Below are 6028 nucleotides of genomic sequence, written 5' to 3' on the forward strand. Positions count from 1 at the left end.
TGCTCAGCATTCAAGGGATAGTGCTTCCAAGCTGAGCCTGTGCTATGAGGATACAGTATTCCCTGCAGTTCTGTCCCAAAAACTCCCACTGAGGGTGTCCATAGGGCCACAGTGGGCTCTCCCTTCCCTCTCCATCTCAGGGGGTGCAGTGGGGCACACCAGAGGAAGCTGCTCATGGTGCTTACAGAGCTAGACCAAGCCCAGTAGGTGCAGAAGTAGGTGCAGAAAGAGCCCCTGTGCACACACAGCCTCTGAGAATCTCCCTGGGGCCTTTGAAGACACATGGGGCGCTGCAATAAAGGCAAGCTAAAACATATTTTCTGAGCCACCAGGCTGTTACAGGGTTTGCTGGGCAGAATAATTTAGAAGCCAAGTAGCCAAAATCCCATAGGAAGGGAAAATGTGATCTTCCAAACCCCTCAAGTTAAGAAGGTTTTATTGTGCTGACAGAGAAGGCTTTGGCTTCACCGGGCATTTTGCTCAAGATGGCTCAGATGAAAAGTTGAGGGATCTCAACTCAGTCAGTATATTTGCACCATTGTTATTTTTCTTTTAATGTTATTGTGGCATGTGTTTATGTTCTCCAGCTTTCAAATAAAGCATTTTTCGAGTATTAGCAAGATTTCTACCTGGACATGACAGGCCTGAATATCACAGTGCTTGCCAATAGTCTCTGCAGAGGCAGAGGGACACTACTGAGGCGCTGGCCAGGACACAGGCAGAGTTAGATTTAACTAAAACAACCAAAGCAAGCCCTGTGCTTCTATGTAAGAACACAGCAATTGCCTTGGTACTTTATGATGGTCAGTCTATCTCAGAGAGTGAGTTGCAGTGTCTGGGCCACATTTTCTAGTTTGTGCTGAAAAGCCAGGCTAACAGGGGATTAACAGGAAGATAGTTCCAGGATGGATTATCCCTGTGTGTGATGGTAAAGAAATTTCAGTGCTAGCGACACGTACTGACACCACGTTTGGAAGTCTGCCTCTGGCAGTGCACTCCTAGGGTTAGCACAGTTGTATCCTTCCAGGCCTGAAAAACTTGCCTGGGATTTTATCCCAGGCATCAAACGCCTTTTCTGACCTGCTTGTGTCCTTGCAGCCTCAGCAAAACTTCACAAACTGTCTTAGTTTCAGAAGCTGGTTTTCCCTCTCGAAAATCCATAACAGCTTCAAGGGACACTTCAACTCTATTTCTGTAAGATTTGGCTGGTTCATAGTACCCTCACTCCATGCCACTTGTCAGGAGCATTGACCTGATAGTGTCTGACAGACAAGCACACAAGTAGCAAGAATAAACAGAGATAATTTTAATTGTTTGAGACATTTAAGACATGTGTGGTATTTAATTTGTTCATACCATGGAACATGACAAAACAAATTAGAAGCAGAAGGAAATACTACCTAGTGTCACTATAGGGTGAATGTTTTTATGTTTTATCAAAGCCCTTCCAGGCAGATATATGAGTAGAAGTGAATGTCCATTATAGATGTGCATTTAATTCTCTGTATTCAGTATACCAGTAAATTGAATGCCTTTCTTTAAATTCTTCTAACACTTTCATCAAAGCAACAGCTTTTGTAGATTTTTATCCTCTTTGAAAGAACACGGCACTTGCTTTAGGCACATTGCTTAGTTTTTTTCTCTTCAGAGTTACAAAATATGTTCATGTTTCTGCAATAATCAGGAAAAAGTCAAAAGACAAGAAGCTAGCACTTGTATTCCTTTGTCAGCAACTCACTCTCTGTGCTACAAAAAGGAGACAGAAAATTATAGAAAGAAACCAACATTATGACCACAGAATTCTGGTGTTTATTCCTACATCAAGAGACCTATATTTAGTAACTGAAATTCCTCTTTCTGACTCAAAAGGGAGTTTTGCATTTTGGTGATCAAATACTGTAAAGGAAGTTTCGTGTTTTTCAGCTGGTTATAAGCAAGCCACAGGATGAATGAGATGCACTAGAAAGAGGAACTGACTGATGAGCAACCTGTTTTCACTGCAACTGTGCTGTATGGAGCAAAGAAAGAAATGTTTCTCCGTCTCTCCCTCTGTGAATGAATGAATGAAAATGTTTCTTAATATTTGTGCACTGGATACAGTACAGACATGTTCACTTGTGTCCCACCAGACAGTATTCTTTCAGAGGCAGTCCAATTTTGGCTGCTACAATGCCTGAAGTCTAGAGGAACTATATTTCTTTCTCTACTCTCTTTAGTGGAGGAACTTTATTTTTGCCCTCTGAACAGCAGCACAGAAACTGTTATTCATGAGTTCCTTCCCCCAAATTGCAGGTTATTATGCCCTATTTATCTGCTGGACTTGACTGGGAAATTTAAATTACAAGATCTCCACATACTCAGAGAAAAGTTAACCAAGCTCTAAGAGATGTGAATAGGATGGTAAATAGCACTCTTTTTCAACAGTGACAGAGTTGCTAGAAGAGTTAAGCACCTTTACTGTACTAATTCCTCTTACAGTAACCTATATAGGTAGATAGAAATATCATATGGACACTTGTCAATAGACAGTGCCACCCAGCTAAACAGGAGTACTGTGTCAAGATTCAGATTTGTATGCTTGCCACAAAATCACCACTCAAAGGTAAGTAAAACACTGTGTTCTTCTACTTCAGCATCAAATATAACATTGTGGTGCAGGAAGATAGAATAGCTTGATAATATTCTTCAACATGTTTCAAAGGAATTATAAAGTCATAGACTTTTCTCACTGACTCTAGTGGTAGGTCTCCCATCCTTTCATTTTCAACATCATCTGCTGTATTTACACAAACATTACTGGCTGACATTTCTCTCCCTCCAGCCTTGATACACACCACCATGAGGGGGGGAAAACACAGAAGTATCACAGAAGTATTTTAACCTGGATTCATGGAGTTTATTTAATTGCATTTTGAGCTAATCAAGAACACTTTCAAGAGCATCTCAACAGTCTGTAGAGAGCATTACCAGTGCCAAATAGTTTCAGGCAAGGCTGCTGAAAAAAAATGTGCACAGAAATTCCAGTAGGTGGTCTGAACACTGGGAGGGGGGGACAGTCCTCTCCCTTAAGAGGGATGTAAATATATCCCAGGATCTTTCTGTGTTAATTTTTCTTGAAAGAAACTGCTCACAGTGAGCTCTGTGGGGACTAGATCTTACTGGGAGATGGTTGCACTAAAAGCGGCTGATGTCTATTCTCCTGCACAGTGACTTTCTAATTCTACCTAATAAGATAGACCTCCACACAAATTGCAAACCAGTCTGAACTCATTGCCTGTCACAGAGTTAATGTGTCCTGGACAAGAAATTTTACTCATCACCACAACATAGGTTTCCAAAAATCATGTAAAAATATTTCAACAGCTCAAAGAAGGGTAAGTTTTGAAGAAGCCGGGTATGGAAAAGGTCCAGCCATTAATCACACTGGGAGATATTTAAAGAGGTTGGCCATGATAACTGCTGTGCTTGCTCCCCCAAAAGTACCTGCACCCAACAAATAAATGGCAGAATTTCCTAGGTCTTATGCCAGTATAAGCATGAGGAGATGGCAGGACCTCTCTGCAGAACACAAAGCTTTCTCTCAGAATTCTAGCATGGCACAGGCAGGATGCTAATGATAATGTCAGGAGAAAGGACAAGAAAGAAAAAGAAAGTTTAGAAACCCAGGGGAAAACAAAGGAAAATATCAGACAGAACAAAGAAAACTCCAGTGGCAGAGCAGCTCCATCAAGATCCTGGGCTTTAGACCATACCCAGCACAACTGCAGCAAGGAAACCAAGATAGCACAGAAACAGGAAAGAATTTGTCTCCCCAGAAACAAGGGGAGGAGAAACAAGTTCCTGGGAAGCTGGGGAACCCCCAACGAAAATGGTGGTTTGATCCTGATGATAAATAAGCTTTTCCAAAATGGATGAGCCATTTGGACCCATTCTCTGCCATTTACGAATTTGTTCTTGAATTCAGATGAGTGAGTGTGAAAACCCACATATGCACTGAGAAAGGGAAGGCAGATGACATCAGGCTTGAATTCAGATAAGAAAAATGTGTATGAAAAAGCAGAAAAAACAAACCAAAACAACCTCATACTGCAGCATAGGAAAGTCTGGTGCTCCTTTTCTGCCCTCCTCCAGATGGGATTTTCAGCTCCGAATGGCACACACCATATTTTGTTACAGATCATCTGTCTCTCTGGGATTCACCATCTTGCAGGAAGGTTGAAACCAATTTGTAGGATTGGTGCTCCACAAAGTTTCGTGTGGCAGCAGCAGCTGCCCTTGTGCTCGGCTGCTGCTCTGGCTCCCCCACACAGACCGTGGCAGTCATTTCCTGGGCATTCATGGGAGATGCAGAAAACCAAGGCTGCTGGTGCTGTATCATACAGCAAAGAAAGCAGGACCTCTAAAGCATGTAAATGATCTTGAGACTCTTCAAGTCATTTGCTTTCAGACACAATTGCTTATGTTTTAGTTTCTCTACTAAGAAGTGTGAGTTGCAAAGCCTGCACTCTCCAGGGCCATCTTTACCCAAAAAGGAATTTGCAAAATTAACATCAAAACAGGTAAAAACCATGTAATTTACCGTGTTAGCCCCTGATATTTTCCAGCATCTGATGTATGTTATTTTTATTGTCACAAAAATACCTAAAATTGTATTTAAAGGTTCACATATCTTTTTAAAACTTACTTCAGTAATTTTAAACACTTTATTAAAATAATTTTCAAGACCACCATATTTTTAGTTTTTTGGTCTAATAACATTGCCGTATATGATACACACAACAGGGAATTTTTGTTTCATCTTTGTAGTATGCACATTTTTCTTCTGATGGAATTTTAAAAAATAATCCAGTTCTGATTTTGCTGCTTATTTTGGATGGTTTGATGCTTCCAGTTATTAAATGCATGAGCTGTAATGGCAACACTGCATGCTTTCTAACTAGGAAGAAAGTAGAAGACAAAATGCTGAGATGGTAGCCTGTATGCATCCAAATCTCCCCCATCCCAGGGAACTAAACTGTACCCGTGTGCAAATACAGTCACCTCCTTGTCAGAATTTTCATTTCCAAAAGTCCATGGGGTAATGACATCAGAGTACATACAATGTAATATTCCAAATGTTGCAGTACTATTAAATAAGCAGAGTGCTCTTTTGTGATATACTGAATGCACTCAGCTTTTCAAACAATTCATCTAAAGCTTGAACACACGTGACTACCAAAAATGTGGGACAGCAAGGATACACAGGAGGAGGAGAAGGTTTGAGGAGGTCTGAGTATGTCCTCCATGCCTCCACAGATTCTCCACAGCCAGCTCCAGGTCTTCCAGGACAAGGATGTCTAACAGCTGCTTTAGGCCCATAGGTTTTCTGCAAAACCTGGATGCACAAAAAAAAACTTCAGCTGTTTATTTAACAGACCGATTTTTTTTTTTTTTACGATGGGTCTCTCAATTGGTTTGCATTTCAATGCTTAGATATCACAGATTCCTACAGGAAATCTGCCATAAAAATGAGAACCTGAAGCAGGCCAGATTGCTCACTGTTGAAGGCTGCAGAAATGTGGGTTGAAAATCATGTAACTGAAGAAAAGAAATTCATGAGTTGGAGTTTTTTAAAATTTTATTTTATTCTATATTTTGTGTCCATATAATTTAAAACATATGCAGAGTTTTAAAAAGATGTGTCTATCTAATCCTAAAATAATCAATATCCTGTAAAACTTACCTGTCCTTACAGATCCTGACCTATAAAGTTATGCTTTCATTATCTTAGACACTATGAAGACTGGCTGCCAGGCAAATGAAGAGTGGCCATGAGCAAAGATCATAATGAAATCTTGAAGATCTGCGTATTAAGGCAAATTAATGAAGTTCTGTGAACTATTTCACTTTGTGCAACAAAGAAATCTGGATGGTTTTGCATATGCCGTGTTAAAAATAGATTTTTTAGTTACCCTAGAACACTGTGCAAGTAGATAGCCAGGCTTTTAAAAAGAACACATATAAAGCAAAACCTCAAACATAGCCCCTG

Source organism: Haemorhous mexicanus, chromosome 3 (genome assembly GCF_027477595.1).
Source record: "Haemorhous mexicanus isolate bHaeMex1 chromosome 3, bHaeMex1.pri, whole genome shotgun sequence".
In the NCBI taxonomy this organism is placed as follows: Eukaryota; Metazoa; Chordata; class Aves; order Passeriformes; family Fringillidae; genus Haemorhous; species Haemorhous mexicanus.